This window comes from Sapajus apella, unplaced genomic scaffold, assembly GCF_009761245.1.
Source record: "Sapajus apella isolate SASKATOON/1434 unplaced genomic scaffold, GSC_monkey_1.0 scaffold4, whole genome shotgun sequence".
In the NCBI taxonomy this organism is placed as follows: Eukaryota; Metazoa; Chordata; class Mammalia; order Primates; family Cebidae; genus Sapajus; species Sapajus apella.
The window spans coordinates 12,795,709-12,804,205 of NW_022436944.1; the positions used below are offsets into that span (position 1 = coordinate 12,795,709).

The 8,497-nt window shown below is 41.6% G+C and overlaps 1 protein-coding gene across 4 annotated transcripts in view; it reads left to right on the forward strand.

The window, feature by feature from the left end:
• The window catches only part of PLCH1 (phospholipase C eta 1), a 239,344-nt gene that overhangs the window by 9,253 nt on the left and 221,594 nt on the right, over positions 1–8,497 (forward strand). The gene's annotated exons all lie outside the window — the stretch shown is intronic.

The following is an 8,497-nucleotide window of genomic DNA, read 5'->3' on the forward strand; positions in this document are numbered from 1 at the left end:
TCAATTTTTTTTTTTTTTTTTTTTTTTTTTTTTGAGACAGAGTCTCACTTTGTTGCCCAGGCTGGAGTGCAATGGCACAGTCTTGGCTCACTGAAACCTCCACCTCCCGGGTTCATGGGATTCTCCTGCCCCAGCCTCTGAGTAGTTGGGATTACAGGCATGCACCACCATACCTGGCTAATTTTGTATTTTTTAGTAGAGATGGTATTTCTCCATGTTGATCAGGCTGGTCTTGAACTCCCGACCTTAGGTGATCTGCCTGCCTTGGCCTCCCAAAGTGCTGGGATTATAGGAATGAGCCACCGCACTCAGCCTATACCACATTTTCTTTATCTCTTCATCTGCTGATGGACACTTAGGTCGATTCCCTAACTTGGCTCTTCAGCTATTCTGAACAATGCTGTAGTGAACATGTGAGTGCAGAAAATTCTTTGACATACTGACATACTGATTTCATTTTCTTTGGATACATAACATACCCTGTAGTGAAATTGCTTGAACATATAGTAGTTCTATTTTTAATTTTTTTTTTTTTTTTTTTTGAGACAGAGTCTCACTCTGTCGCTTGGGCTGGAATGCAGTGGTGATCTCGGGTTATGGCAACCTCTGCCTCCCAGATTCAAGAGATTCTCCTGCCTCAGCCTCCCGAGTAGCTGGGGTTACAGGACTTTTTTGTATTTTCAGTTGAGACAGGGTTTCACTATGTTGGCCAGGCTGGTCTTGAACTCCTGACATCGTGATTCACCCGCCTCGGCCTCCCAAAGTGCTGAGGTTACAGGTGTGAGCCACTGTGCCCGGTCCGAGTTTTAATTTTTTAAAAATTTAATTTAATTTTATCTTGAGACAGGGTTTCACTCCGTTACCCACTCTGGAGTACAATGGCACGATCATGGCTCACTGTAGTCTTGACCTCAGGGGCTAAATCAGTCCTCCCACCTCAGCCTCCTGAGTAGCTGGGACTATAGGCACATGCCACAATGACTGTTTATTTATTTTTATTTTTAATAGAGACAAGGTCTCACTGTATTGCCTGGGCTGGTCTTGAACTCCTGGGCTCAAGTGATCCTCCCACCTTAGCCTCCCAAAGTGTTGGAATTACAAGCAGGAAACACTGCACTTGGCCTATTTTTGATTTTTTGAAGAACCTGCATGCTGTTTTTCCTAATGGCTGTATTAATTTACATTCTCACCAATAGTGCCTAAGGATTTCTTTTTCTCCATATCCTTACCAGCACTTACTTTTTGTCTTTTTGATAATAAACATTCTAACCGATATGAAGTGATATCTCATAGTGATTTTAATTTGCACTTTCCTGATGACTAGTGATGTTGAACATATGTATATACCTGTTGACCATTTTTATGTTGTCTTTTAAGAATTATCTACCTAGGTCCTTTGCCCATTTTAAGATCAGGCTATTTGTTTTCTTGTCGTTGAGTTCTTTGAGTTCCTTATGCATTTTGAATATTAATCCTTATGCATTTTGAATATTAATCCCTTATCAGATGTGTGGTTTGCAAATATTTTCTCCCATTTTGCAGGTTGTCTCTTTATTCATTATCTCTTTTTAGTTTGACATAATCTCATTTGTTTTTGTTTTTGTTGGTTGTGCTTTTGGGGTCATATCCAAAAAAATCATTGCTCAGACCAATGTCATGGAGCTTTTCTCCTGTTTTCTTCTAGTAGTTTTACAGTTTCAGGTTTTACATTTAAGTCTTTAATCCATTTTGAGTTGATTTTTGTATGTGGTGGAGATAAGGGTCTAATCTTATTCTTCTGCATGTGGATATCCAGTTTTCCCTAACCTATTTATTGAAGAGACATTGTCTGTCAATTGACCATAAGTGTGCAGGTTTATTTCTGGGTTGTCTATGTGTCTGTTTCTGTGCTGGGACCATGCTGTTCTGAATACTATGGCTTTGTGTGGTATATTTTGAAATCAGGTAGCATGATGCCTCTAGCTTTGTTTTATTTATTCAAGATTGCTTTATCTATTCAGGATCTTTTGTGGTTCCATATGCATTTTAGGGTTTTTTTTTTTTTTCTATTTCTGTGAAAACTGTCATTGGAATTTTGATAGGAATTACATTGAATATGTAGATTGCTTTAAGTAAGATGGACATTTTAATAATAATCTTCCAATTTATGAACACAGGATATCTTTCCATTTGTGTTGTCTTTATTTCATCAGTGTTTTGTGGTTTTCAGTACACAAGTTTTTCACCTCCTTGGTTGAATTTATTCCTAAGTATTTTTATTTTTTTGTAGCTATTGTTACTGGGATTGTTTTCTTGATTTTTTTCTCCAGAGAATTTGTTCATAGTGTTTAGAAACATAACTTTTTTTTTTTGAGATGGAGTCTCGCTCTGTTACCCAGGCTGGAGTGCAGTGGCACAGTTTTGGGTCACTGCAACCTCTGCCTCCTGAATTCAAGTGATTCTCCTGCCTCAGCCTCCTGAGTAGCTAACTCTACCATGCGTAGCTAACTTTTGTATTTTTAGTGGAGACAGGGTTTTATTACTTTGGCCAGGCTGGTCTCAAACTCTGAACCTCAGGTGATCAGCCTGCCTTGGCCCCCTAAAGTGCTAGGATTATAGGTGTAAGCCACTGCGCTCAGCCACAACTGATTTTTTATGTTTTTGTATCCTGCAACTTTACCAAATTCGTTTATTAGTTCTAATAGTATCTGGCAGAGTGTTTAGGGTTCTCTATATATCATATGTCATCCACAAACAGGGAAAATTTAACTTCTTTCTTTCCATTTGGGTACCCTTTATTTCTGTCTCTTGCCTGATTGTTTTGGCTAGAACTTCTAGTACTATGTTAAATAGAAGTGATGAGCGTGGGCCTCCCTGTCTTGTTTCTAATCTTAAAGAAAAAGTGTTTAAATTTTATCATTATGTATAATCTTAGCTGTGGATCTGTATATTTTCAAATAACCTGTCTTCAAGTTCACAGATACTTTCTTCTTCTTGATCGATTCTGCTATTGATATTTAACATTTTTTAATTTGGCTCACTGTATTCTTCAGCTGTAGAATTTGACTTTTAAAATAATTTTAATATTTTTGGTCATTTATTGTTTTCCTGATTTTTTTTTTTTTTTTTTTGAGACGGAGTTTCGCTCTTGTTACCCAGGCTGGAGTGCAATGGCGCGATCTCGGCTCACCGCAACCTCCGCCTCCTGGGTTCAGGCAATTCTCCTGCCTCAGCCTCCTGAGTAGCTGGGATTACAGGCACGCACCACCATGCCCAGCTAATTTTTTGTATTTTTAGTAGAGACGGGGTTTCACCATGTTGACCAGGATGGTCTCGATCTCTTGACCTCGTGATCCACCCGCCTCGGCCTCCCAAAGTGCTGGGATTACAGGCTTGAGCCACCGCACCCGGCCTTTTAGAGTTTCTTACTCGTGTTTTATTTTGTTCAATTGGAGGTGTCATGTTTCCCTAATTTTTTTTTTTTTTTTTTTGAGACAGGTCTCTCTTTGTCACCCAGGCTAGATAGCGTGCAGTGTCACAATCTTGGCTCACTGTAGCCTTAACCTCAAGTGATCAAGTGATCCTCCTACTCCAGCCCTCCACATTGCTGGGAATATTAGGCATGTGCTGCCATGCTTTGGTAATTTTGTATTTTATGTAAAGTTGGGGTTTTGTCGTGTTGCCCAGGCTGGTCTCAAACTCCTGTTTTATGCCTGCCTTGGCTTTCTAAAGTGCTAGGATTACAGAGATGAGCCATAGTGCCTGGCTGCCCTGACTATTCTTGATGCTGTGGCTGTGGGTTGGTGCCTGTGCTTTTGAAGAGTAGGGATTTATTCCAGTCTTTGCAGACTGACTTTGTGTGGGTAAGCCTTTTATCAGTCAGCCCTTACAGAGATTCTGAGCAGGTCATCTGGTGTGCTGTGTGGGTGGGCTTGTTGTTGGGGTTCGTGGGCAGGATGGCTTGTTGCTTGGGTCAGTAGGTGGGCAGACCTTGCATCTGAATCTTCAGGGGTGAGCCAGAGCTTGGATCTGTTAATTGGGTCCATGAGGGTGAGCCTGCTGCCTAGGTGCATAAAGGTGGGCTTGGAGTTTGCTGTCTGTGGGAACTGGACTTGAGCTTGGGTCCACAGAGGCAGACCTGGTACTGGGGTTGGCCTTGTGCCTGAGTCTGCAGTTGCTAGCCAGCCACTGTGATGAGTCTGGTACCTAGATCCACTGGGTTGGGCCTGGAGCCTAAGTCCATGGGGACTGGCATGGCTTAGGGTTGGCCTAGAGCCTAAGTCTGCAGAGGCTGGCCTGGGACTGAAGCATATCCATATCCTGGTGCCACTGGGCTAGTCTGGAATCTGTGGCCTCTGAGGTAAACCTGGCAATGGAGCAAACCTGGAGAAAAAGTCCACCAGGCAGGTCTGGAGCCTAGGGCTGTGGGATCTGGCATGGTGCCAGGGTAGGCCTGGAGGCTCAGTTCATGGTTACCAGTCTGGAGTCTGGAACCCGTGCAGGCCCTCTTGGTTCTGGATTTTACTGGGTTGGGCCTGGCATTAGAGTCTAAGGCAATGTCCAGTATTGACTTCCATCTTCTTCCACCAAGCAGAGGGAATCTCTCTACACTATGCTACCTGCGGTTAAAGCATGCGTGACCTTGGTAATGTAAAACTGTCCTTCCTACCCTTTTCAATGTGGTTTCTTATTTCTGTGTTACACTTAGGTGCTATGATCTCTTGATCTCTTACCTGGTTTCCTTAGCTCTTGTGAAGTTATTTATTTTGCCATCTTGCTTTTCTTTATTTATTTAATGGCTGCATATTTCCCACTGTATGGATATACTATAAATTAATCAGATTAATCAACAATTAGGTTGCAGCTGGGCACGGTGGCACATGCGTGTAATCCCAGCACTTTAGGAGGCTGAGGTGAGTGGATCACTTGAGGTCAGGAGTTCGAGACCAGCCTGGCCAACATGGTGAAACCTGTCTCTACTAAAAATACAAAAATTAGTCAAGCATGGTGGCAGGCATTGTAGTCCTAGCTACTCGGGAGGCTGAGGCACGAGAATCACTTGAACCCTGGAGACACAGGTTGTAGTGAGCCAAGATTGCCCCACTGTACTCCAGCCTGGGTTACAGAGTGAGATTCTGTCTCAAGAAAAAAAAAAACCTAATTATTTTGATGCTCTTTTGAGCACGAGAATTCTTGTGAACAAATCAGGTTTAATATCTTATCTCCTCTATTTTTTGAGGACCTTTTGAATTCCTGTCTTATAATTTCTGATATTCTTATATCTTCATATAATAGAGGCTCTCTATTGACCTGTTAGAGGATTGAGAACCTATCTCTGCTCCCTTTAGAGAAATAAAACTTTAATTCTTAAATTTACCACCATTAGGTTAAAATCTTTATAAAACTACAATTTTTATTATCACTATTATCCTTCTAAAGAGAGGCCATTCTCAGGACTTATATTCTGAATAATTTATGTTTAAGCATTCTCTCTTTTTTTTTTTCTGAGATGGGGTCTTGCTGTGTCACCCAGGCTGGAGTGCAGTGGCATGATCTCTTGCTCCCTGCAACCTCTGCCTCTCGAGCTCAAGTGATCCTCCCACTCCAGCCTCTTAAGTAGCTGGGATTACAGGTGTGTACCATCTTGCCTGGATAATATTTGAAGTTTTAGTAGAGGAGATAGGGTTTCATCATGTCACTTAGGTTGGTCTTGAACTCCTGGGCTCAAGCCACCACCCACTTTAACCTCCTAAAGAGTTGGAATTACAGGCATGAGCCACCGTGCCTGGCCCAATTTCCTTATTATATAGCATTCTATTTAGATAGCATATTAATAATATTCTTTGGTAATTTCCTTTTAGAATCAGGAACAGAGATTTAAGCATCTACTGTTTCTCCCTACTAAAATGTCCTTCCCATGCAACCCTCCCATATTCTTCTCCCTCTTTTAAACCTACTTATCCTTTGACATCTGGCTGTAACATCCCACTCTCCAGGAACTCTTTTCTGCATTTTTGGGCACAGATTCCCCACTTTCCCTGCTGTGTGGTTGAAAGGAGGAGAGACAATGTTTGGAGTTTGAATTGGCAGCACAAGGCAGATCTCTTGGAGCTACATTCCTTATTTCTGGGTAGAAGGGGTAGGGAGGGCAGGCAAAGATGAGAATTGGACACATTCCATGCTATAAGCTCTCTTCACTCACTGGTGGGTGGGAAAGAAGACAGAAGAGAGAATAAGATGAATGGGGGAGACTGGGAGATCTGCCCTTTGGAGGATGCCCTTTCTTAGACTGAATTTTGAACATCCTTATGTGTGAAGGAATTGTGAGCAGACATGTTCTGAAATCCATTTCTACTATTTAAAAAGTGTTGAAATCACTGGTTTAGAGACAATTAGCATAAGTCAAGGAATTTTTGATGTTAGACCTACACATAAGTTGATTAAATAAGAATTGTAAAAATAAATCTGCTGTTTGTATGTCAAGAAACATCTTCAGATGCAATCAAATATGTTAATATTGGGCTAGAGCTCCAGACTGATGGCCACTGAGAGTTGAAATCTAATTACCAATCAAACATTCATTCCTTTAGATGTTTTTTAATATGGTCTTAATTTCCAATCAGTACAGTGTGCCCACTTTTAAAATGAGGGGAGATTATATATATATATATATATATAAATGGACATATGCCCATGCTGATATGAGCATAGGGAGGTGGAAAGGACTGAAGGTTGGAAAATCTACTACTGGCTCTGTCATACTGAACAAGGCTCTGTCTCATCTTTCTCTCTCTCTCCCCTTCTGTTTTATTCATTATTTGTTAGGAAGCAAAATTGCACGGATCTTAAGAAGGAATTTTTTTTTTTTTTTTTGAGACAGAGTCTTGCTCTTGTTGCCCAGGCTAGAGTGCAATGGCGCATCTTGGTTCACCACAGCCTCTGCCTCCGAGGTTCAAGTGATTCTTCTGCCTCAGCCTCCTGAGTAGCTGGGATTACAGGAATCTGCCACCATGCCTGGCCAAGAAGGAAATCTTTAGAGATAGATTTTTTGAGTTCAAATCCTAGTGATGTCGCTTGATAGCTGTGGGACCTTAGGTAATTACTTAACCTTTCTGTGCTTCAGTTTCTTTATCAGCAAACCAGGGATAATAACCTAGCCCTTTGGGTAGTTGAAAGGATTAAATAAAATAATACTTACAAAATGCTTAACATGATGCTTGGCCATAGGAAGTGTGAAAAAATATCAGCAGTTGCTGGGCGCGGTGGCTCACGCCTGTAATCCCAGCACTTTGGGAGGCCGAGGCGGGTAGATCACGAGGTCAAGAGATCGAGACCATCCTGGTCAACATGGTGAAACCCTGTCTCTACTAAAAATACAAAAAATCAGCTGGGCCTGGTGGCGCGTGCCTATAATCCCAGCTACTCAGGAGGCTGAGGCAGGAGAGTTGCCTGAACCCAGGAGGCGGAGGTTGCAGTGAGCCGAGATCGCGCCATTGCACTCCAGCCTGGGTAACAAGAGCGAAACTCCGTCTAAAAAAAAAATAATAATAATAATCAGCAGTTATTACAAAGTGGCAGGCCCTGAGTTAATATATTTTTGGGCTAGATCAGGTCCTGATTTGGCTGTCAAACTGCATGGACTTGTGGCTTTCAGTGTGAATTATCAGGGTTCAGCTCTCTTTCTAGCAACACCCTCCCCCACTGAAATCTTTTAAAAATTCTGGATAAAATAGCAAAATCATTTTCTTAAATGCAATGAACCAGTAAGAAAGTAATGAATACTCATGGCCAAAGCTCAGTGAATAGGGTCAGTTGAGCACTGAAGCTGGGTTTGCCTTGAGGACTTTTGCCAAACTGGGTTAACTTGAATTTCAATTTTCATTGCCAGAAGGCATAAGGGACGTGAGACAGTGTGAGACATCTGAGAAGAGGCCCTTTGGTTATAAAGCTGGGATTTCAAAAGGCTTCTCCTTCAATGTAAGTATAAATAAGAAAAAAACAAAAACAAAATCACCTTATTTTCTTTCCAATCTAAGAAGATTGTAAGGAAGATCACCTATCACTGGTGCTGAGCAGATGCCTGATTACTTGGTCCTGAGAATATGTGATTCCAAATCAGCTCTAATACAGGTATGCATCTGGAATTCAAAATACCTATGTAGTCAGGAAAACCTCAAGATGAAGACTTGGTTTAAAGATTTCATACATTGGGCCAGACACAGTGGCTTGTGTCTGTGATCCCAACACTTTGGCCAAGGCGGATGGATCACTTGAGGTCAGGAGTTTGAAACCAGCCTGGCCTACATGGTAAAACCCTGTCTCTACTAAAAATACAAAAATTAGCTGGGCGTGGTGGTACATGCCTGTAATTTCAGCTATAGGAGAGGCTGAGGCAGGAGAATCATTTGAGCTCGGGAGGTGGAGGTTGCAGTGAGCTGAAATTGCACCACTGCACTCCAGCCTAGACAACAGAGTGAGACTGTCTCAAAAAAAAAAAAAAAAAAAAAAAAAAAAAAAA